Source organism: Ahaetulla prasina, chromosome 7 (genome assembly GCF_028640845.1).
Source record: "Ahaetulla prasina isolate Xishuangbanna chromosome 7, ASM2864084v1, whole genome shotgun sequence".
In the NCBI taxonomy this organism is placed as follows: Eukaryota; Metazoa; Chordata; class Lepidosauria; order Squamata; family Colubridae; genus Ahaetulla; species Ahaetulla prasina.
Genome location: NC_080545.1, coordinates 17,577,406 through 17,601,932, shown reverse-complemented (window position 1 = coordinate 17,601,932; position 24,527 = coordinate 17,577,406). Strand labels below are relative to the sequence as shown.

Below are 24,527 nucleotides of genomic sequence, written 5' to 3'. Positions count from 1 at the left end.
ATGTGCTGGAATATAGCAACCCTGGTACTTATTGCTTAGTGGATTTCTCAGATAAGCTGCTCAGTGAAGGAGCATTGGAGATTAATATTTTGTAATAAATGGCTTTATTTACAAATGCAACCTATACTTATTTTTTTACATATCTGTGTCAGAGGTGGGTTTCAGCAGGTTCTGACCAGTTCTGGAGAACCGGTAGTGGAAATTTTGAGTAGTTCGGAGAACTGGTAGTAAAAATTCTGACTGGCCTCGCCTCCATTTATACTCTGCCTCCCGAGTCCCAGCTGATCAGGAGGAAATGGGGATTTTGCAGTAACCTTCCTCTGGATTGGGGTGGGAATGGACATTTTACAGTATCCTTCCCCTGCCACGCCCACCAAGCCACGCCCACCAAGCCACACCCACAAAACCGGTAGTAAACTTTTTTGAAACCCACCACTGATCTATGTCATCTATTTTCTTTCTCCAGTCAACTTTTTTTTTCTTTGTCCTATTATGATGTCATCTTTTTCTTCTTGTCCTCATGATGTCTGTAAAGTTTGCCTTTGTTTGCCTCCAATTTTTTTAAAAATAAAACTCTCAATTTCTTTACATTTTTCTTTCTTTCTTATGCAGGGAGTCAGCAAACACCCACCCACCCCAGAAGAATGAGAAATGAAAAAAACTTAAGGGAGGCAGAAACCTAGCACCAACCTCCCTTCCCCTGAGCAGAAACTGAGGAGGCAGCTTTTAGAAATGCAGATTTGGTAATCCATTCAAGACAGGATATTTTGAAACAAAGGCAGAATGGTAGGGTTAGAAAGCAACCTCACTCAAGATCCAAAAGCAGGACGAAAGTCATTACGCCACAATAGGAATTGTCCAACACCCTTTCAGAAGACAAGCCCCTTCATTGCACCATCCCAGAGCAGTCCAAACTTCACCTGAGCGCTCAGATAAGCAACAAACAAAAGGTTGACAAATTAGCCCAGGCAAGCACCTAGGATTTGCATTCCCTCTTTTGCCTATAGAGCCAATTATGATCCTTACTTAACCCCTACATGGCCCTATAAGAATCTGATAATAGCCAATAGAAAATTAAAGGACATGTTCTTGCACAGGAACAGGAAGCTCAAATACAAAGCCCAAAGCAGATATAAAATCCCACCCACCCTCAATTCCATTTTGTCAGCTGGCCAGAATCACATGTGGTTCTGCTTCATCAATAAACCATCTTTCCAATCAGCCTCCATGTTTCCAGTGTCTTTCTCCCAGCTTAGAACTGAACCAGATGGAAATTTCTTCTGACAAGTTGTTTAGCAGAGTGATGGCATGTGGGGAGTGGGGGGAATGTCCTTGTGTCTAGTTTCTCTGGTGTGCAATGCCCTATAACATTGTTTTGAGGGTAGGAGTTGAAACAATTTATGCCCAGGATGTGAGGGGACTGTAGATATTTTCACAGTCCTCTTTTTGACTCGTGCAGTATACAGATCCTCAATGGAAGGCAGGTTGGTAGCCATTGTTTTTTCTGCAGTTCTAATTATTCCTTGAAGTCTGTGTTGGTCTTGTTTGGTTACAGAGTCAAACCAGACAGTTATAGAGATGCAGATGACAGAGTCAATACTTCCTCTATAGAACTGTATCAGCAGCTCCTTGGGCAGTTTAAGTTTTCTGAGTTGGCACAGAAAGAACATGCTTTTTTGATGACGTTTTTAATGTTAGGTGTCCATTTTAAGTCATGAGATATGATAGAACCTAGAAACTTGAAGGTCTCTACTGTTGATACTGTGTTGTCTAGTATTGTAAGAAGTGGTAATATAAGAGGGTTAATAATAAACCTAAAGCATTCTTTAGGTTTATTACAATCTTACTCTTTTGGGGGATAGATATACCATAGAAAGCTTTTAAAACAAACAAACGAACAAGTGTTTGTTCCTTTACAAATTGTTATAAAATATTCCTTAGAGTTATTAAGTCCTTACAAAAAAAAAAGGATCATTTATCACCATCCTGGGATCTCAATGAATTGATGGGCTTATTTTTCCTGATTCTTTAAAACTTCAGTTCAGTTATAATATTCTATTCTATTCTATTCTATTCTAATCAAAGGTTTGATGGACAGAAGGTCCCCTAGATGGATGCAATAAAGAATTTTCTGCAAAAGACAGACTTACATTGTACCTTTATTTATATTTGGAAATCAGATAAGCAAACAAATACAGATTTAACAAAATAATGAAATAAAGAAAAGAGTACAGGTTCGTTAGGAAAACCAGTGAAGGAAAAATATTCAAAGTATACTTATTTATTTATCCAATATGTACAGGGGCCCATGTCAAACAAGTGACAATGGGTGGCAAGCAACCATAAAATCAATTATACAATTAAAAACAGAATATGACAAACAAAATAAATACATAAACATATACATATAGATACATAAACATAAACATAAACATTCTGTCTATGAGACATTTATATGCCACCCATTTAAGGAAACTATCCTGAGAAGATGTTGATCCAGATGGATGATGGTCCAAGCAAAGAGGTCAGTTACAGGCATGGCATGGAATTCAGTCCAAGCTTCTACACAGCCTAAGAAGAGCCAAATCACAGGGCAGAAAGCAGAATCAAGCATATGCTTGATAGAAGAAAGACTACATTTGCAGAAACTGAACCATCTCTTAGTCCAACCTTCCACACTACCAACCTGCTGAAGCATATTAAAAACGATTATGGTTGGCGTCTGCTCCACAACATATTCAGCCCCAGTGCCATCTTCCAAACTCCAAGGGGAACTTCAGCAGTAGGGAGTTCTGCCCTTCCAGTGATCTAGAAACACAGATACCAACAGTTGTCATCAGTTGTTATACAGTCAGAAGTTATAACAGATCAAATTCAACTATTATATATAACTCATACAATTTATAGAAGGAAGAAACAAAGGGCCATTTCCTGCGATGGAGTAGAACTTCATCCATCCTTGAATATAGGTGGATCAATGGTGGAGGGTGGAGGTCACAACTCCTCTACTTCTAGGTTACCTGCATGGAAAAAAAGGTGAGAAAAATTGAAAGAAAGAGATATTGAAATTTGATCTGTTTGCTACACAGGTGGAAAACATATATAGGTTTTCCATCTATGGGAGTGGGTCCTCAACTTATGACAACAAGGGAGCTCAAATTCTGCATTACCAATCATTACAGTTTTAAATCAAGTCGCCACATGTCCAAATTCGATTTTACAATCGTTTTTACAACAGTTGTTAAATTAATCACATGGTGGTAAGTCCAAAAGCAGATTATCCAGTGGCTGGTTCATCCCCCTCCCCCCACCTTTTTTTTGCCTTAAAACAATGAACATATCTCAAACTGCAATCATGTAACCATAGGATTGTAAATTTGAGCTTCTTGCCAACTCCCCGAAATGTGATGACATTAGTGAACGGTTGGTGTGACTGTCGTAAGTAAGAGGACAAGCCATAAGTAACCCTCCTCCCTCCCCTTAGTGTTCTCAATAAAATTACCTTCATTGATGTTTTCATAGGTCATTCCAGCCTGCCAGATTTCTCTGGGAACATCAGGGAAAGCTTGCTGGACTTCATCAAGCTGTAAGATAAAGAAATGGCTCACCCTGTTGCCAAGGTTCTTGGAGAGTAATTCTCCTTCCCTTGGACCATCACTCACATATTACTAGCACGCCATCGTTCCCAGAATTTCCACAAGTGGAATGAGAGGAAAAAGACACACACACCTTGCACTCTCTCTGGCTCCATGAGGGAGGTTATTTGAGGGTGGGGTCCCAAGAGCTGCGGGGGACTCAAAGGCTACAATTCATGTTAATTTAGTTTTGCTACTTACATCGATCCTGGGATGATGGTTCCCACAATAGAGGAGCTGGTTGAGCACTGGCAAGAAGAGTCTCCCATCTGGGTCCAAATGCTGTGAAATCAAAAGAAAAGATATGTTTTCTCATTTCTGAGAATCAAGAATGTCGCTGCCAAAACACACATGAGCAATTTATGATGGTGTTCCTTTGAGCTGCCATGGGATTTCTGGACCCTTACCTTCAGAATGAAAACGAACCGCTGTGTGGTGGGAGACTGCCGGAGAAGGCTCCTCAGTGTCAGGCCAAAGGCTTCCTCCAACAACTTCTTCTCCAACAACTTCTTTCCTGAAAGGAAAGATAAGAGATGGTGCTATTTCTTTTGGAGAACATTTTCCCATCCAGGCAACACCAGAAAGGAAATCCCAGAAATGTTGGTTAAAGTGGTACCTCAAAAACATTGTCCTCTGTCTTTAGGATAGCCGTCCAATAAAAAATGGAAAGGTCCATCAGCATGGATTCTATCGGTTCGTCCATTTCTGGTGTGATCTTGCTGTAGGATTAGAAGAAGGAAGAGACATCAGTGCCCATATTAGTGAGCAAGCCTAAATTTTATTTTCCTCATAAACTGGCTCAGCTGAATGGCCTTCCCCTTCTTACTGGCTGAGTACCCCAAACAGACTTTCCTCACCCACTATAAAAGAAACAAAAGATTGACCTGAGATCGTATGTTTCTAACAAGGCAGCTAATCCTGTCACGAAGCTGTGCTCCTGCAACAGAGCCTGCCAGGAAATAAAAGAGGAGAGAATCAGGAAATTCAAGCTCAACCAAGTTGCACTGAGGACCTGGATTAGGCGATGCAAGAGTCTGGCTGTCAGCCAGGGCAGCTGACTCTCCCAGAGTTCCCAGTGCTCTTCCTTTTACAAGGAAAGCTTGAAACCCTTCTGAGACTCTGTCCATCCTAAGGAATCCTTTGCCCCACACTGAGATTGGGCAAAAAAGGCTGGGATTGAAACCTGGAGGCAAAGCCCAGCAAAAGAAACCTTTCCAAGGGGTACCTACTATTTGCGGTGTCTCTGTCCTCTGCTCAGATACCACTTGCCGCAAGTATTATTTCATCTCTTGGTCTCTTCTTATACAGGCAGGCTCTGATTGTGCTACTTGGGGAAGGTCCTGCCTCTCGAAGAGGATCTTCTCTTTCCCTCGGCTGTCCTTTGTAGGGAAATCTGGGAAAGGAGACACAGAGGGTGGAATCATAGCAAAGTTTTAGATCTCCTCCAGATGAAGAAAAGACACTAAAATCAGCCCTTTGCAGCATCCTTCCCTCAGAGACCCAATTCAAAGGCTTTTGTGGCTGTGTCTATTTTAGGGGAAAGACCAATTGCATTCTCTACATCCTCCCTCCCCAATTCCCAGTATATAGATAGGTTCCACTGAGCAAATGTGAAGTTTCCCAGAAGAGTCTCATGGAAGCATAACAACTTGTGGAAAGTTAATATGAATTCAGAAGCTTCAAGAGGAGGGGTGCTTAGAGCTTCATGAGGAGGGGTGCTTAGAGGGTCAGGAGCAACTTGGTTCTGCCCAGCCTTTAAGTGCAAGAGGCAGAATTGGCTTCTCTAGATGCCTACGTAGAGGAGTCCACTCCTAAAGGAGCTCCTTCAGGGGTGAAATGCGGTTTGGACCGGATCGGGCCATCCGGTAGCAATGGGGGCAGTAGTTCGGAGAACTGGTAGCAAAAATCCCTGCCCCCACACCCATGCCCACCCAAACTCCTGGTCCCCACTTGCCTACTTGGCAGCTTGCTGCTTCTTTCCGGCTGGCTCGCTCGCTTTTCCAGCCTTGCTTCAGCTGCTGCAATCAATTGCATCAGCTAGCAACTCAATCTGCCTGCCTGCAATCCATCTCATTGGTGAGCAATTCAATCTGCCTGCCTTTTCCCTTGAATTAGGTAAGTATGGAGCGGGGGGAGCTTTGAAAAAATAGTTAATTGGGGTTTTTTTAGGAGTTTTATTTTTTTTAGACATAGCAATTTAAAGTTAAGAAAGTTTTAAAGTTAAGGAAGTTTTAAATTTAGCTGCTTTTATCTAAAAATATAAATAAAATAAAATAAAATAAAATATTTGTGCAGCTTTCTAAGATTTGGTGTATTTCTGTAGTGTTTCACTCTAACTACACAAACACACAAAATCTCACAAAGCTGTATGTGGCATTTTGTGTGTGTGTGTGAGTGTGTGTTAGTTGTGTTGTGTTGTGTTGTGTGTGTGTAAAATGTGTAAGTTGCTTTTTGAGCTTTTTGTGGCTGTGTGAGGTTCCTGCTTGTTGCAGGGGCCATTTTGGGTGAAGTGCAGCTGCTTTTACATTTTGTGTGAGTCGGTTGTGTTGTGTGTATGTAAAGTGTGAAAGTTGGTTTTTGAGCTTTTTGCGGCTGTGTAAGGGTAAAGTGCAGCTGCTTTTACATTTCGGTGAAGTGCAGCTGCTTTTACATTGTGTGTTAGTCAGTTGTGTTGTGTTGTGTTGTGTTGTGTTCTGTGTGTGTAAAGTGTGAAAGTTGGTTTTTGAGCTTTTTGTGGCTGTGTGAGGTTCCTGCTTGTTGCAGGGGCCCTTTTGGGTGAAGTGCAGCTGCTTTTACATCGTGTGTGAGTCAGTTATGTTGTGTTGTGTTGTGTGTGTGTAAAGTGTGAAAGTTGGTTTTTGAGCTTTTTGTGGCTGTGTGAGGTTCCTGCTTGTTGCAGGGGCCCTTTTGGGTGAAGTGCAGCTGCTTTTACATCGTGTGTGAGTCAGTTATGTTGTGTTGTGTTGTGTGTGTGTAAAGTGTGAAAGTTGGTTTTTGAGCTTTTTGTGGCTGTGTGAGGTTCCTGCTTGTTGCAGGGGCCTTTTTGGGTGAAGTGCAGCTGCTTTTACATCATGTGTGAGTCAGTTATGTTGTGTTGTGTTGTGTTGTGTGTGCGTAAAGTATGAAAGTTGGTTTTTGAGCTTTTTGTGGCTGTGTGAGGTTCCTGCTTGTTGCAGGGGCCATTTTGGGTGAAGTGCAGCTGCTTTTACTTTGTGTGTGAGTCAGTTGTGCTGTGTTGTGTCGTGTGTGTGTAAAGTGTGAAAGTTGGGTTTTGGTACCTCTTTATTGTTTTGTGTACTTTTATTATTTTTATTATTTAGTGTTATTGGCCACGCCCACCCGGTTAACTGACCACCAAGCCACGCCCACCAATTAAGCCCCGCCCACAGAACCGGTAGGGAGAATTTTTAAATTTCACCCCTGGGCTCCTTCCCTTCCCCCCCTCCATCCCCTTCAACCCAAAGTGTCTACTCACCATGCTGCTCCACTTTGTAGAACTCAATTTCGATGGTCATTTTTTTCTTTTCTTTTTTGTGTGTGAGAAAGTCTTGTCGTTTCCTCCAAGGTGGAGGTTGAAGGAGTTGCAGGGCTGCCATTCCTTCTCTTTCTCCTCCAGCAGCATCGGGAGATTTCCCTGCATCGTTCCAGTAATCTCAGGAATCTAAGAAAAGGAAGGGAATGGAGTGAAAGCCCTTTTCCAGACTCCACCTGCTCTACCTGCTCTGTGTCTGGGACAGAGAGAGAAGCTCCTTCTGGGTCAACCTCTGTGAAGGAGCCCAGTCCTGAGGGCCTCCCTTCCCCACCTTCCCCCTCTCCGTTTCCCCATCCCAGGGCAAAGGCTCCTAGACAGACCTTCCACCTCCCAAGCAAGGAGAGAAACGAAGGAGAAGCTCTTTAGAGCAGCCCTTCTGAAGACCTACTTACGTCTTCCTCAACATCTTGGCTCTGCTCGGTGACAGCTGGCAGTTGGTGACCTTTGACCCTGGATGGATGACGTCATACAACCAATAGAATTCCCAGAGAATTCCCTTTGGGATCTACCGCAGGTGATCTGCATACACTGTTGGCAGCCAAAGATCTCTAGGAACCTACTAACAAATCTCTCAAGCTGCCTCTTTCTCACCTTTTGGTACAGAAGCCAAAGCTCTTTGTATGTAGCCTGCCTTTCTCTAGAGCAGTGATACAGTTTTAATGAATAGTTTGACAGTGTTGTGGGAATTAACAACTACCCCTTCAGAAGAATGAAATATTTGGGAAATATTAAAAAGGCAGAATATTATATTTCCCTAAATGAGAAATGGAGAAACATGTTTATTAGAGGCAAGAAGCAGCCCCCCTCCAAGTCTTTCTTAATAGCCCCCAGCAGATGCCAGTACTTAAGAGATTATTGAAAGAAGAACCCAACTATTTAGATGCCTCTATTCATAAGCAAAGCAAATACTGCAGCAATCCGAGACAGGATATTTTCAAAACTGCTTGCAGCAAAATTTGACAGCTAACAAAGGCAGAATGACAGGATTAGAAGCAGCCCCTCACCCACGATCCAACACAGGACGAAAGTCATTAGGCACAATAGGAATTGCCCAACACCCTTTCAGAAGACAAGCCCCTTCATTGTGCCATCTCAGAGCAGTTCAAACTTCACCTGGGAGCTCAGATAAACAATAAACCAAATTATCTCAGACAAGCACCTAGGATTTGCATTTCCTCTTTTGCCTATGGAGCCAGCTATGACTCCATAGGAATCTGACAACAGCCAATAGAATACATGTTCTTGCACAGGAACAGGAAGGTCAAATACAAAGCCCAAAGAAGGTATAACCGCCCCCAACCTCAAATCCATTTTGTCAGCTGCCAGAATCACATGTGCTTGGTGGTTCTGCTTCACCAAGAAATGGACTTTCTTTCCACTCAACCTCCGGCCTCCATTTTCTTTCCAGTGCCTTTCTCCTGGCTTGGAACTGAACCAGGTGGATATTTCTTCCCACACTTAGATATAATGCTATGTTCCCTTCTTGCTCTTCTTGGACTTCAGCGCTAGACAATTTTTCTCCGTCTCTGTTGCCATTTGTTCTTTGACCATTTTTAGGCTGCTTTCAGTGAATCAGCAGACAGCTGCTTTTCTTTTCTTTTCTTTTTTGCATTTTGTAAAAAAAACCAAAAATGTAAATTTTTGAAGAATTTTGTGAGATGGGCTAAAGAAAGAATGAAAAGAAATCAAGTTCTGCAACATAATGGGCTAAAGATTAAGAACGTTAGAAGTAAAAGGAAATTGTTTCAAAAGCCATCCCATAAGTCAGGGGTCTCCAACCTTAGTAACTTTAAGGCTTGTGGACTTCAACTCCCAGAGTTCCTCAGCCAGCAAACTGGCTGAGGATCCTGGGAGTTGAAGTCCACAAGCCTTAAAGTTACTAAGGTTGGAGACCCCTGCCATAAGTCATATGTTGGTGGCGCAATAAATACAGGCACCATGTACATATGACTGGTTCTCAGATTGCAGAACTCAAAATGAATATACCAGGGATGGTATTCACTTACCTTTGCTACCGGTTCGCAAATGTGATGCACACAGAGCATCAAAAACGGAATGTGATGACGTCCGGGAGGGCGGGCGGAGCCTCCCCCTGCCGCCACTGCTACCAGTTCACCCGAACTGGATAGAACCGGCTGAATACCACCACTGGAATATACCTACTGGTTCAAAATCTTATGGGATTTGGTTTTTTTTACCAAAACTGCTATGATCTACAAGATTTTGGCAGGTTTTTTTTTAAAAAAATAGGGACCGCCTTGACCAGGGACTATCTATGGTAATATTGTCGATTTATTTCTATTTATTCACCCTGTTTGTTATTTTGTGGAGTATAATGTCCCCAGACTACCAACTGGGAACTATGGCTTTATAGCTGAGAAGCAGATGTTGAACATACGAGATAAAAGATTTAAACTTCTGTAGACTCAAATATTATCCTATTTCAGACACATTATGCATAGGAGCTGGGGCAAGGAGCTAGGGCAAGCTGCACAATGTGTCTGAAATAGGATAATATTTGAGTTTACAGAAGTTTAAATCTGTCATCTTGTACTTTCGACATCTGCTTCTCAGCTATAAAACCATGGTTCCCAATTGGTAGTCTGGGGACACTGTAGTCCACAAAATAATAAATGGAGTGAATAAATGTTTTTTTTCTTTCCAAAAGTCTATAAAAATATACTGTAAGTGATATATTCCCAAAAGCTACATTTCAGATTTGGGGGTGGGGAGATACGCAGCTTTGATTGAAGATACGCAGCTCTAAAACCTTGACTGGTATATTTAGGATTCTATAAGCAAAACAGATCCACAAATCTGAGAGTTTTTGAAAAACTTCTGCAATAATAAGACACTCAATAGTAAGGAAGAGATTAAGTTACAAATAGGTCCCCATCTAATTTGGTTAACACTGCTCCAGTGAGGTTCAGCATCATTAAGCTATGCAGTATTTTGCTATGGCAAAATCTGTTCTGTGAATACAAGATTGGGGGTTTTTCAGCCCTGAATTGCTGTATGAGAAATGATTTCTCACATACCCCTCTCTCTTTCTGTCCTTAAACTCAGCACCATAGAATCATAAGCTAGAATGGATTTCGGAGGTTGTCCACTAACCTCCAGCAGCAGAGCACCCAAAACTCTGGGAAGCAAGCTATTCCATTGATTAATTGTTCTCGTTGTCAGGAAATTTCTCCTCACTTCTAGGTAGGATCACCCTTTAACAAGCTTCCACCCATTACTTTTTGTCCTGCCTTCTGATGTCTTGGACAATAAGTCAATCCCCTCCACTCAGAGTCACCTGAACTACAAGATTGGCTACAAGTAAATATGATAAATAAGTACATACATACATACATACATACATACATACATACATACATACATACATACACTAGAAGACAGTCATCATGTCTCCTTTAATCATTTTCTTCAATAGGCCAGATATTCCTAGCTCAATCAACAGTTCATCCTACGATTTAACCTCCACAATCTTTATTATTGTTGCTGCTCTTCTTTGCACATATTCTAGGATCTCAACATGGGTTTCTGTATTGTGGTGACCAGAACTGAGTGTAGTATTCCAAGTGTGGCCTCCAAGTGCCGTATAAAGTGGTATTATCACTTCTCATTATCTTGATGCTATCCTTGTGCTGATGCAACCTAGGACTTCATTGGCTTTTTTGACATCTGCAGCACACTGCTTGCTCAGACACAACTAGTGGTCCACTAGGATACCTAGATCCTCTCACAGTTACTACTGATGAGCCAGTACTGTCTATCCTGTTCCTATGCATCATCTAATACCATACATTATTAATACATTATTATATATATTATATATAATATATACTATAATTACATTATAATATAATATATAATGTAAGTATAATATATTATATATATTTTAATATATCATATACATCTATTATATTGAAGGGACATAATAATAATAATAGAATAGGTAGAATTAGTGGGACATAATAGCAGAGTCAGTAGAATTAGTTTGACTTGTTGTTTTGCTTCTGTAAGAATTGCTTTGTTAAGAATTGGAATTGCCTCTGCCATTTGCTTCTACCAGTGATCTAACTTCTGTTATCTTGTTTTTTTGTATAACTCTGTGCCTGGCGGATATCTCAAGAAGCGGGGTATATCATGGTTTGGTAAGGTTACATCGGGCAAATACCTGTGTTGCTAAGCACCTAGCCCCTCTGTTGCTAAGCACTTAGCCCCCCCCCCCAGGTTCCTTGCTGCATGGCCAGTGCAGAGCTACAAGGAAGGCATGGGCCAGGGGCCCAGAATTGGATACTAAGCTGATGTCTGAAGGTATAAAAGGACGCCATATTTTCCCCAAGGTGTAAGGCTATTCCTTACATGCATTGTGCCTATATGTTCTGGATATAGTTTCACCCAGTATCTTGTTTTGGCCAATGTAAAAGCACAGGCCAAACCTTTCCTGAAGCCCTTCCTCTTCTGACCACCCTTCCTTCCCTGGAAGTTTTCTGCCTTCCCTGGAAGCCTTTTGGGAAACCTCTCAATTCTTTGCCAGAAATCTTAAATTCGCATTGGCATATTTAAGAGACTGCAATTTGCCTGAGGTTTTGATAAACCATAACTAAACCAAAGAGACTTATATAAAGCTACAAAGACAGGCCTGATTTCAGTGGGTTTTCTTCAGCCAGAGGAGACCTAAACATTTGCTGAGCTCACAGCCCTGTCTCTCCTCTTCCAGATTTTTCCCAGGAAAGTCCTCTTCATAAAAACAAAACCTCAGCGAGCACCTAAGGCCCCAATGTGAGGCTGCCTATCTCAGGTCTGACCAGCGGACCAGCCAAAAGCTTTGGCAAGAGGTCCACGAGAGGAATACAGAGGCAGCTTCAAAAGTAGACCTTCCTTGGGCATAGAGGTTGCTATGGCTGGGTTTGGACCCCATGTTTGAACCCCAGTCCATTTTGCCCAAACTCAACGTGGTGCAAATTGATTCCTCAGGATGGAGAGTCTCAGAAGGTTTTCAAAAGGAGACCATTAGGGGCTTATTCAGGGCAAGAAGCGTTACAGTCCCCCTGACTTACAACCTGGATTTTTGTTAGAATGGAGGTAGTTCTCGACTTACAACGCTTCATTTAGTGACCGTTCAAAGGTACAACAGCACCGTAAAAAAGTGACTCATGGCCATTTTTCACACTTAGAGCCGTTGCAGCATCCCTATGGTCACGTGACCAGAATTCAGAGGCTTGACAACCGACTCATATTTATGACGGTTGTAGTGTCCTGGGTTTGTGGATCGCCTTTTGTGACCTTCTGACAAGCAATGTCAATGGCTCACTCAGCAAAATTAATTCAGTTGTGAATTTGTTCCTAAATTAACAACTGAAGTGATTCACTTAGCAAATGTGGCAAGAAAGGTCGTAAAATGGGACAAAGTTCACTTAACAAATGTCTCACTTAAACAACAGAAATGTAGGGCTCAATTGTGGTCGTAAGTCAAGGCCTACTTGTACAGTTTTCTTGCATTTTTTGCAGCAACTACAGCAGTAGCCGACCAGTAGAAGGCAGTGTTCGTAAGTCTGCATCTATGGTTATACTCTATGTCCTTTTGTTCTGAGGAAAAGTTTCCTCCCACAGTTACTAACATTTAAGCGGCAAGGCCCATGGTTGCTATACACTGTATTTGATCTGTAGGGCTATATATAAACAGAATTTCTTACACAATTTTGCTTTGCAGCAAGGCCACAGCATCATTCAGGGCCTGCATTCCATCTGTTTCAGATGAAGCCGAGTGGGGAACTGAAAGTCCCAGTTCCCTGGAATAAGAGCCTCTAAAGAGCCTTGCTGTCGTGGTAAGTAAGTGGGAGAGAATAGAATAGAATAGAATAGAATAGAATAGAATAGAATAGAATAGAATAGAATAGAATAGAATAGAATTCTTTATTGGACAAGTGTGATTGGACACACAAGGAATTTATCTTTGGTGTATATGCTCTCAATGTACATAAGGAGAATAAAATACTTTTTAAAAATTTATTTACATTTATACCCCGCCCTTCTCCGAAGACTCAGGGCGGCTTACACTATGTTAAGCAATAGTCTTCATCCTATTTGTATATTATATACAAAGTCAACTTACTGCCCCCAACAATCTGGGTCCTCATTTTACCTACCTTATAAAGGATGGAAGGCTGAGTCAACCTTGGCCCTGGTGGGACTTGAACCTGCAATAATTGCAGGCAGCTGTTGTTAATAACAGACTGTCTTAGCAGTCTGCACCACTCAAGGACCTGAAATACATTCATCAAGAATAAAAAGATACAATACTTAGTGATAGTCAAGGTTACTAATAAGCTATCAAATCATACTAATAAACAAAACTATAAATTGAAAGATACAAGCAACATGGTTATACTAATAAGTGGGAAGAGATAGATACTAGTAAGGAATAGAAGATTAATAATCAGGCAGATTTAGTAACTAGTTTAACAGTGTTGAGGGAATTATTTGTTTAGCAGAGCGATGGCGTTTGGGAAAAAACTGTTCTTGTGTCTAGTCCTGGTGTGGAATGCTCTATAGCGTCATTTTGAGGGTAGGAGTTGAAACAATTTATGTCCAGGATGTAAATATTTTCACAGCCCTCTTTTTGACTCGTGCAGTATACAGGTCCTCAATGGAAGGCAGGTTGGTAGCAATTGTTTTTTCTGCAGTTCTAATTATCCTCTGAATTCTGTGTCTGTCTTGTTGGGTTGCAGAGCCAAACCAGACAGTTATAGAGGTGCAGATGACAAGACTCAATAATTCCTCTGTAGAACTGAATCAGCAGCTCTTTGGGCAGTTTGAACTTAATTGTGGGCAAGCAAAAGAGTATGGAGAGAAAATAGCAGCAGAGGGAGAGAAGAAGCTACCCCTGTATTTTCAGCTTTAGTCTGTTAGAGAAACAGAATGACACTTTCAAAAACAGGCCCATGCAATGGGTTCTTAACCTGGGGATAATTTTTCCTTTGGACTAAGAGACAAGCCGTAGCATAATAGCAAGTCAAATGCGGCTGGGACAAAGAAGAAGGGCTGGAGCAGCCTGGTTGACCTTGAATTCTTTGTTTCTCTCCACTCTTGTTTCCTGCCAGGCTCTGTTGGAGGACAACCAGTTTAGCTGCTTCACTGTGAAACTAGCTACACTGCTTACATTATATAAGATCAGGCCAATCTCTTGTTTCTTTTGTGGTGAATAGGGAAAATTTGTTTGCAATACTTAGAGAGTAAGGAGGGGGAAAAATAGAAAACAAAAGAAAAAAAAGTTAAAGGCACAGCTTCATCTGGTATATCAGTTATGCCCCCTCCTAGGTCAAGAGGCCTTTCAGATAGTCACTCATGCCATGGTCAACTTGCAGCTTGACTACTGCAACAAACTCCACATAGGGCTGCTCTTGAACCTAAGCCAGAAGCTTTACTTAGGCTCATTGCCATTTTGGATACTTTCTGCTGGGGCAGCCAAATCAAAGGAAAAGTTTTCCTTGTAAACTGGACAGAAGAGAGGGTAGCTTGATCCAGCTGGCCACTGATATCTTTTCCTTCTTTTGCTCCTACAACAAGGTCCCATCAGCCATGGACTCACATTCTAGGAGCGCTGACTTGTGGAAGTCACGTTCATAGATGACTGCAGCTTCCTGTGGATGACATTCATGGAGAAAAAAAGATGAGGATGTCCCAGAGATACCATCTTCAGCAATATTTCTAGGAGTTCCAGAAAAGTGCACATCATTTCTGTGTTTCCTTGCAGGTGGAGAAGAAGTTGCTGGAGCTAGGCCTCAGAGGCCTTCTTCGGCAGTCTCCCACTTCAAAGCACCTCCTTTTTATTTTGAAGGTAAGGGTGTAGAAGTCCTGGGAGGAGCCTGAAGGTACACTTGGCCATTGTAAACACTCAGAGAATCAAGAGTTAAACCTCCTGTTAAATGCCCCACTCTGGACAATAAGTGTGGGATCAAGTATTGTGAGAACATTGGCTTGTCACAAGTTTTTCCTCATATGGGGATCTCTTCACGAAGATGCCTACTTAACTGTAATGTTCCAATGCCAAAATTGCAGATGAGAAAAAAGTGCTTATAGTAACCTTGAATTAGAATAGAATAGAATAACAAGAGTTGGAAAGGACCTTGGAGGTCTTCTAGTCCAACTCCCTGCTTAGGCAGAAAACCCTACACCATTTCAGACAAATGGTTATCCAACATCTTCTTCTATCAACAATTCTATCCAACATTTAATCAATGGAACAACTTGCCTCCAGAAGTTGTGAATGCTCCAACACTGGAAGTTTTTTCTTTGATAGAAATGCCATACCAAGCTTTCCTCCTTCCAAAGGAATTGGGATTTAGGAAGTGTGGGGAATGTTAGAGGGAGAAGATAGCTCCAGAGGCCTAGAGAAGGATTTACTATAAATGGCATACACATGTGTTTTTGCCAATGAGATTTTTGATTCAAGGAAACAAAGCAAACACGTTCTCTCTTGGTCAGTTCCACAGAGCTTTGAGTCACATGGCTGGAGATGTTTCTCCTCAGTCTTGAACCAGCTCCTCTACTGTGGAAATCATCAGCCTAGGATCAATATAGGTAGCAAACCTAAAATAATATGGATTGGAAGTGTTGGGTGCCCACCCCTCTGCTCTTGGGACTGCAGCCTGATATAACACCTCTCTTGGGACAAAAGGGCAGGGAGGATTTTTCCTTTCATTCCACTTGATGGTGGACTAAGGTATCCCTGGAGAAACTTGGCAACAGTGTAATGGACTCCTTTCTATCTCCTCCAGATTATTAGAGTCCATCAAGCATTTCCGGAAGTTCTTGAGGAAGTCTGGGATGCTGGAAAAACATATGGTTTCATTAATGAAGGTAATTTCATTTAGAGCATCAAGGGAAAGAGATAAGGATGAAAAGAAAGATCCCACTCTTTGTATCTCAAATGGGGTAGACATTTACCCAATAGATTAAACTTCAACATCTTTGTGTCGTTCAATTGTACTCACTGAGTAAAATTGGTGTAAGGTTCCCTACCATTTGCCAACTTCTCTCTCTTTTTTTTCTTGTTCTCATTATTTCTTTTCTATGCAGATGACCTAGAAATAAAGAGCTGTGATCTTCTCACCCACCCACCCAGTATTGAACAAGTTAAGCTGGTGGGGGATCTAAAGCAATAGGGAGAATAGGGAGCTGGATCATCAGTTTGCCTGTTCATTCAAGGTGATCGTTGGTTTTTCACTGGCAGTGACTAATTTGATGGACATTTAAGAGGATGGGTAGCTCCTCCCCATAGGATCCATCTTGTGAAGGACTCAGGATGTGCACTTAGGATTTTAAATTTCCACCAGATATAAGAAAACATAGTAAAAACACCACACACTGCTTGTTGTGTGCCTCTGGAGAAACGGGTCAGCTGCATCTGGTTGAAAGCCCCTGTGATCCAACATACAATACGGAAGTTCTTTGAAAGGGCTAACCCAGAATATGGGGGGAAACAGGTTCCTCGATTCCCAGTTCACTTTCTTCAGAAAAAAGGACTGTGAATTATTGTGTTTTGTTTTTCTTGTTAGGTCCTGACATAAACATAGAAGGAAAAACTGTCCAAAGTTGTTTTCTAGTTTGGGGAAACAAATTACTGCCTGATATTCTTTGTTTCATGAGTTCTTTTGACTTGACTAGATGTCAAGGGGTGTGTGTACGTGTGTGTAAGTTGTTTATGTACATGCATACTACTCATGAAACTGGCACATATGGTAAGATATTGACCACTAAAAATTAAAGTTCAATAATAATAATTCCTCTCTGTCATAGGAAAAGGCCCTTAGTTTGTTCCACCTACAACTTTCAAACATTACAACTAATGGCTATATCTGTTCTGTTGTACACTTCTAACTTTATAATAAACCCTTCCCTTTGGGCTTTTAGATCATTGGACCATCCTCAGTCATTTCAAGAATGGACCTCTCTGCTATTCAACTTCTTTTTCAAAGATGGCACCGAGGCAAGATGTGTTGTGGAACAGGTTCCAACAGTAGCCACTTTTAGTACGTTGCAGCAGGTAGGTGGTCTAGACCAGGGGTCTCCAACCTTGGCAACTTTAAGGCTGGAAGATTCAACTCCCAGAATTCCCCAGCCAGCAACTCCCAGAATTCCCCAGCCAGCAACTCCCAGAATTCCCCACCCTGAAACTCCCAGATTCCCCAGCCAGCAAAGCAAAGCTGGCTAAGGAATTCTGAGAGTTGAAGTCCTCCAGCCTTAAAGTTGCCAAGGTTGGAGACCCTTGATCTAGAAAGATGACCTAAGACAGTGATGGTTAACCTTTTCGGCACTGAATGCCAAAACTGGAGCCCACATGTGCCCCAGAGCACCAGAACCCAGAAGAGAGCAGCTGGCCGACGTGTATGCGTGTGGCAGCCAGATGCATTTCCAGTTGGCTGGTGCGCATACGTGTGCTGGAACCCAGAAGACAGCAGCTGACTGCCATTCGCATGTGTGCTGGACCAGCTGTCTAGCGCACATGTGCATGATGGAACCCAGGAGAGCAGCTGGCGGTGGCGCACGTGCCCACAGAGGGGGCTCTGCGTGCCAACTCTAGCACGCGTGCCATAGGTTCGCCATCACAGGACTAAGAATTGGTAGAGTTTCTGCAAATGTGGGGTTTTGCTCTACTGAACCTCATCACTGATGCTTTTTACCATACAATTTGTCTCTCTTGTTAGACTGTGTAGCAGCTTCGGATAGAATCGCATGTGGTGCCTGGAACTCACCTTGGCTGGACCATCGCCTTTCCAAGACCTGGCAGTTGGCTGATTGGATTATTGGATGCACCAGGCATATGGAGCAGCTTTGGCATGTGGATAAGTTGTTATGCACTGTCTGGTGTACTTGGAAAGGCTGACAGTGTGTCTGGAGGCTATAGGGTGGGGCACATAGCCCCTCCCCTCTGGAACATCCTCCCTCCTGAGATTAGAATTGTCCGGATCCTATTGGCCTTTCAGAAGACCTTCAAGATCTGGTTCTGGGTTTTCAGTTCCGAGTGTGTGAAGTCCCCATTGCAGTGATGGGTTGCTACCGGTTTGCCCCGGATCGGACGAACTGGTAGCGGTGGTGGCAGGAGGCTCTGCCCACCTGCCCAGACATCTCTGCGCATGCACAGAAGCAAGCGCACCCACGACCACGAGCAAACCGGTAGCGACAGATTTGAAACCCACTACTTTGCCCCATTGATGTTAACAACTATGGATTAAATTATCTTCTGGTTGCTCTTTGTATTTGTTTGTGTGTTCTGTTTTTAAGTTGTTCAAATTATTTCACGATTGTTTCCTGCTCAGAATCATTTGTTTCAGATGGATGGCTATACGAACTGAATAAATAAATTAACTATGGATGCTATTCCTTTGCTTTTATTCCCCCTAAAGACCATATGCTTCCTTTCTATATTTCCTTTTAAAAAAAAAACTTGCATGAATTTAGTTATCTGATCCCCAATCATAAATTCTGTTACCAAATAAAACCCTGCTTTGTAGAAAACCTTGCACTGGGTCCAATTAGGGCACCTCCTGTCCCTCAAAACTTTGCAGGAAAATTACACCCACACAAAAAACCTCACAAAATATCAGGGGATTGACAGATTTCAGTGATTTTGTGCAGTTTTCATCTCATGCCAACATTACAGTTTTTTGCATTTCTTTACAAAATCAGCTCCGATGCATAAACTTGATTGTACATGACATTTACATTTGAAGAAGAAAGGGGTACAGCTCCTCAAAGCCTCTCGGGTCGGGGTGTGGGGGGCACTGGTCCCTTAACCAAATGTCGCCCCACAGTTACGACACATTTGTTGTCTCAAGGCGAGGCAAAAGATGATCCCAGCGGGGGGAAAAAATGATGGCGCAAAGGATGCCAAGACAGGTAAAGGTGTCTTCCAGCATGCCAACTCTGCAAGCCAGGCAGCTGCCCACAACTATGACAGATGTGCTTGCAGGGGGCTGCTGGATTATTGTATATGTAGTATTGGGATAGTTGTGTGGCTGTGAACCAGCCGGAGCGGTATATCCTGGTCCGGTCCCCGTGGGGAATGGGTAGGGCGGTGGTGGCAGGATGGCCCCATAGGTGTGGGCTGCATAGTTGCCCGCTGGCTCATTAGGGCTGTACGGCAGCAGCCGGTCCTGCAGCAGCGGCTTGCTGTCCATCATGATGGAGTCAGACCGGAGAGAAGACTGGAACTGGGATTCTTTTTTGAGAGTGGGGTGTGGGAAGGAGGCTCAGACTGGGAGAGCTTCTGGGTCCCGACTGCAGGCAGTAAGAGAATTTGCATAGACTTGGTGTTCACAATCCATGCATAATTTGAAAACAGATGGTGCGACAGTGCTGCTGAGGTTATAAAGAAAAGTTAGGAGAAACTGAGGGAGAAGCAAAGAACAGGACAAAAAAACCTGTCCATCCTATCTTGATTCCTAAAGTAATTGATACCCAGGAGGTCATACAATGAGCAGAGCAAATGTGCTTGAGGCCTTTCTTTGGGCATCCTTTATTTGACTGTATGGCAAAATAGGTTTCGCTATAAAACATTCCACTTTCCCATTTATTCCATGCAAATAAGGAGCACACTTTTAGAGTTTGATTTGCATGAATAAAAAAATAGTCATTTGTGAAACATACTTTCAGAGTTAATGTGGTAAGTTTAACTTTTGGCTTCCATTCTATGTTTTATTCCTTCCCTGCTTCCCAAAAACAAATGGCAAATAAAATCTGCTTTAGAGGCAACCATTGCACATTTGCTCATTGTAAGGCAATTTCTAGTTGCTGATAAATAGATTGTCAACTTCGAGTCGAACCTGGCAGAAGCCATTTTTCTATTCCTCAGTTGCCACACAGAGCGGGGTGGGGGAAGGAGGATGAAATGCGTTGCGAGATAAAACACAGAACTTGCTCGTGGGAACCAAGATCATCTCTACAGTTGGTAGATAGAGGCGGGGAGGAGTTCCTGGAGAGCCCACCAATTAACCTAATTGGTCAACATGATCAGTCACTTTTGGGGAGGAAGTTATTTCCTATTGTAATTATACTGAAACCGCAGGAAGTATTTAGAGTTGGTTTTCCATTTGATCATGCCGATACGATGCACCCAATAAAAAAGTTCTTAGAGGAAGACCTCAGCCCCAGAGTTCTGATTTGCTTGGGTTCGTTAGTCTGGATCCTGACATAGATGCTTTAAATAGACATGTATAGGCAGTCCCTACTTATGGTAGACATTTTGTCATACTGAGATGTCATTCGTGTCTGGGGTTTGTTTGTTTTTTGCAAATCCAACAAGCATAAACAGTTTGCATAGTTCTTGCCTTGTGTGGGCAGTGGTCCAGTGGAGCACATGGGAAATGGGCCCTTTCCTGCCTTCTCCTGCCATGGCCCAGGATTCGCTAGAGCCATCGGGTTTTGCTGCAATGCTACTGCATGCTTGGGGTAAGAACTGTGCTGTGTTTGTCTGCAACTCCAGCTTAAAGGGTCCAGACGGTTGTGAGAGAACAGGAGGGAACTGGTTTCCAGTCCACCGCATATGTATGTAGCACAACAGAAGCTGGCCTTGTCCCAACTTCTCCTGACTTCTGGGCATGGACAGGCTTGTTTGTATTGGCAAAAGTTCAAATATATCGAAAGTTAGTTAGTGGAGTAATTTCTGTGCATCAAACTAACACCAGGGTTCCCAAAGTTTGAAATGTCATGCCCTTTTAAAAAGAAAAATGAATTTGTGCATTGCCCTTCGATAAAACCAAGTCATAATTTCTTTTTCGGATAGTTGGCAGATGATTTTGACACATGGCTAGGCCCTTGGGCCTGACTAGCTCAAGAGTGGGTCCAGAGTTTGAGTCTGCTTTGCCAGGGAAGACTGCTGTAGGCATGCCCAGGCAAAACTGAAATAATTTTTGACATCCTTCCCATTTTGCCTACTCAAACTTCATCATACTTTTTTTTTAAAGCTTCCTATCCGAGCTGAGACCCAATGTTGCAACCCACAGTTTGATAACGCCTGATAACATTGCTGTTAACGCTGACATGAATCTACTTTCCTCTCTGGGCAGATTATTTGTCATCAACAATTCGCAACACAATTCTTGAATAAAAGAGTAAGTTACTGTATGTATTGGAGATTTCGTGGCATAAAAGCTCCCTTGAATTTTGGTGCATTTATCCCATAGGTATAATTTCAAAAGACTCCTGGTGTCCTCTGAGTTTGTTTTCTTCTTGTAGATGTTTCATTATCATGCTAGGTAGCATCATCAGTGCATTGAGAAGTGACATTTGCTGACTGGGAGCAAAACCCATAGTTTACACCCCTCTGCACTGATGAGGTTACCTAGTTTGGTATCTCTTCTTACCAGAGAGCACCAAGAACCCAACAATTCAATTTTAAGCTTCATGTCATGTCCCTTCGGAGCCTGAATCTGCAGGGGAAGACGAGTTGAGCCAACAGAGATTGAGGGGGCGGCTTCATTGGCTTTGGAGGAAAATGGGGAAGGGCAGGGCCAGTCAGGCCAGAGCCTTTCAGGATTAGAACAGCTGGTAGAAAGGGAGGAACAGGGGCAACAGGATGAACATGAGAGACAGAGCTCAGGCGAGGAGCAAGGACCACCCCCTCCTGATCTGAGAGCACGAAGAGTGGAGAGAAGACAAGAACAGTGCAGGCTGAGCAGGCTACTCTGGAGAAGAGTGCCCCTCCCATCTTCACAAGGCACACCTGGGGAATGAGACTTAAGGAGTTGCTGTGGGGAGGGGCATTTGTCGGGAACAAACGCTAAGTTCCTGAAGTATTAAGTGCCAATGTTTGAACTTTCCAAGTCCTTGCGTTCTTTCTGACTTTCTGGACTAATTAACTGGATCCTTTGCTTTCTGAACACCTTGATTTGCCCTGCTGGATTTATTGCTGTGCAGCCTTGGTGTACCCAGCGCTGGGCTGGACTATTTGCAGCCAGAAGCTGCTTGAGGTATGTGTGTGGGTTTGTCATCACTTTGCTCTGGGACTTGCCAGAAACATGGGAGCATATGGGAAAATTTGGAGCAATAAAGGGGCAGGTTGAACTGCCAGCTGCCTGTGTTATCTCTGTGCCATGCCCCAGGTCATCACACTACATATATTGTCCATTATTGCAAAATTTAAAATCTCAAGACTATCAAAGAGATTTAATTTAGCGTAACTTGGTAATACAATTACATCTACATGGAGGGAAGCATGCAGTGGGGTACCTCAAAATTCTGCCTTGTGCCTGAGTGCTCAGTTAGGTGATGAGGGAGTCATCAAAGAAACCTAGTTAATACCGTTAATATTCAGTTGCAAAGTTTTAATGACACTTTTATGGAACTAGTAATTTTCTGATTTACTAACTGGATGATAAAACAATAGTCAGTTTCCCCCAAGCAGCTGATTTTCACTTTCCTCTCTGTGTGATAAAATTGTGAGGATCATTTTGAGAAAGAAAAAGAAGAAAGGAAATGAGAGCTAGCTTCCTCCCTCTTTTCTGTAGTGAATTTGGATTATAGCCTGAAATCCAACATTGTTTTCAAGCAAATTTCCTTAAATACATTTACTTATATTTGCTATAATGATTTTATCTGGAACACTGCATGTGAGACTGTTCTCTTCTTTTGGCTATCATATATTACCTTTTCTTTTTTTAAAAAAAAAAACAAGGACCTTCTTTTCCTCCTTTGGAAATGTAGCTTCCCTGGTTTAATAAAAGAATTTCTCATTAAAGCATGGTTGCATAGTTACCTAACTCTCGTGGCATGATTTGTTGCGTTCTACATTTCTCCATCTTAAGAAGGAAAATCTACATTATGGCCTATTTTTCTTAGAGCTGGGCTGAACTGGGCTGAAATCCTAATAACTCCTAAGCTGATCATCTTTTTAAGAGGAATATTTTAAAGAATTCAGTCACTGAAATTTAAATACTTATTTTCCACAGTTTCTAGCCCAATTGTTTTATTGAAGTTTATTCATTCCAACCATCGAGGAACCAAGAATCAATCCTAAATCCTCCAACCTCCTGTCATGGATGTCAACAGAACCTTACAGGAATTTATTGTGGAAACCCTTGCTAGGGATATTTTGTGTGTTATAACTTCACCTCTACTAGAGGAATAGGCAGATTTCAGGTTTGTGCAATTTGTTTTTTTTTTACTAGCCACAGATAGAAACTGTCTTGGGAGGAAACGAAAGGAAAAGGAAAGGAAAGGAAAGGAAAGGAAAGGAAAGGAAAGGGAAGGGAAGGGAAGGGAAGGGAAGGAAAGGAAGGAAAGGAAAAGGAAAAGGAAGAAGGAGGGAGGAAAGGGAATCTATTTGGCAACTTCAAATTTTGATTAATAAATGCTCTGTCCTACATATTGGTAAATGTAATCAGAAGTATAAGATGGTATTGATCTAGCAGATGACCCTCATTTTCCAAATATAAAATTTAGGTGCAGCAGTGAAATCCACTTACCTTCGCTACCGGTTCGGGAATGGGAACGTGCATATATTGATCATCAATTGTGTTGTAAATGTTGTACCTTGATGAACGTATCTTTTCTTTTATGTACACTGAGAGCATATGCACCAAGACAAATTCCTTGTGTGTCCAATCACACTTGGCCAATAAAAAATTCTATTCTATTCTATTCTATTCTATTAAGTTGTAAACTTAATTTTGCGAAGCTTTTCTGCTGGAAACATTGTATTGCTAATTAGAGCATATCAAACTTATGCTAGACCGATTTTAAAGTATTGTTCAACTGTTTGGAATCCCTACCATATATCTGACATCAGTATAATCGAGCGGGTTCAGTACAAGAAAAGTCTTGCACTCTTCTGTACACAATAGAATTCCCTATGCTTCTAAGCTTGAAATTCTCGGTTTGGATAAGTTAGAACTGTGTTGCTTGTGGTCAGACCTAGTATTGCATACAAAATTATACCTAGTAATGTTTTACCTGTAAATGACTTTTTCTGTTTTAATTGCAATAATATGTGCTTTAAACTCAATGTAAATCGTTTTAAACCTGACTGTAAAAAATACGATTTCTGTAATAGAGTTGTCAAAGTCTGGAATGTGATCCAGTTGTCTCAGCTATGAATTTTCACAGTTTCAGTCACAAATGGACTTCCGTGGACCTTACCTCACACTTAAGTGGTCAGTAGAGGGGGCGTGCATAAATGCACTAACGTGCCTATCGTCCCTGTCATTGTATTTTTCTTCTCTTATTCTTGTTCTCGTTTTTCTTTGACAAATTCCAATAAACAAATAAAATAAATAAATAAGGAAGATTTCCAATGCACTGTTTCCCAGAAAGGAAACAGTGAGGAAACTGACAAGAAGTTGGACATTGCT

General features: G+C 42.0%; 2 long non-coding RNA genes across 5 annotated transcripts; one reads left to right on the top strand and one right to left on the bottom strand.

Moving 5' to 3' along the window:
* Nucleotides 1-2,237: 2,237 nt before the first annotated feature.
* LOC131202514 (uncharacterized) lies at nt 2,238-4,634 on the bottom strand. Its single transcript, XR_009156167.1, has 7 exons — nt 4,520-4,634; nt 4,252-4,354; nt 4,043-4,149; nt 3,837-3,917; nt 3,503-3,584; nt 2,899-3,020; nt 2,238-2,808 (listed from the first exon to the last, which is right to left on the bottom strand). It is a non-coding gene; the product is annotated as an uncharacterized LOC131202514 (long non-coding RNA).
* An 8,104-nt stretch (nt 4,635-12,738) lies between these two features.
* On the top strand, nt 12,739-18,541 carry LOC131202513 (uncharacterized). 4 transcript variants are annotated; one of them, XR_009156166.1, is made up of 8 exons: nt 12,739-13,004; nt 14,280-14,376; nt 14,746-15,016; nt 15,664-15,759; nt 15,957-16,038; nt 16,258-16,386; nt 17,092-17,224; nt 17,886-18,541. It is a non-coding gene; the product is annotated as an uncharacterized LOC131202513 (long non-coding RNA). The 4 variants fall into 4 exon arrangements; XR_009156164.1 differs by lacking the exon at nt 15,664-15,759 and having other exon boundaries at nt 12,742-13,004; XR_009156165.1 differs by lacking the exon at nt 16,258-16,386 and having other exon boundaries at nt 12,743-13,004.
* Nucleotides 18,542-24,527: the final 5,986 nt, after the last annotated feature.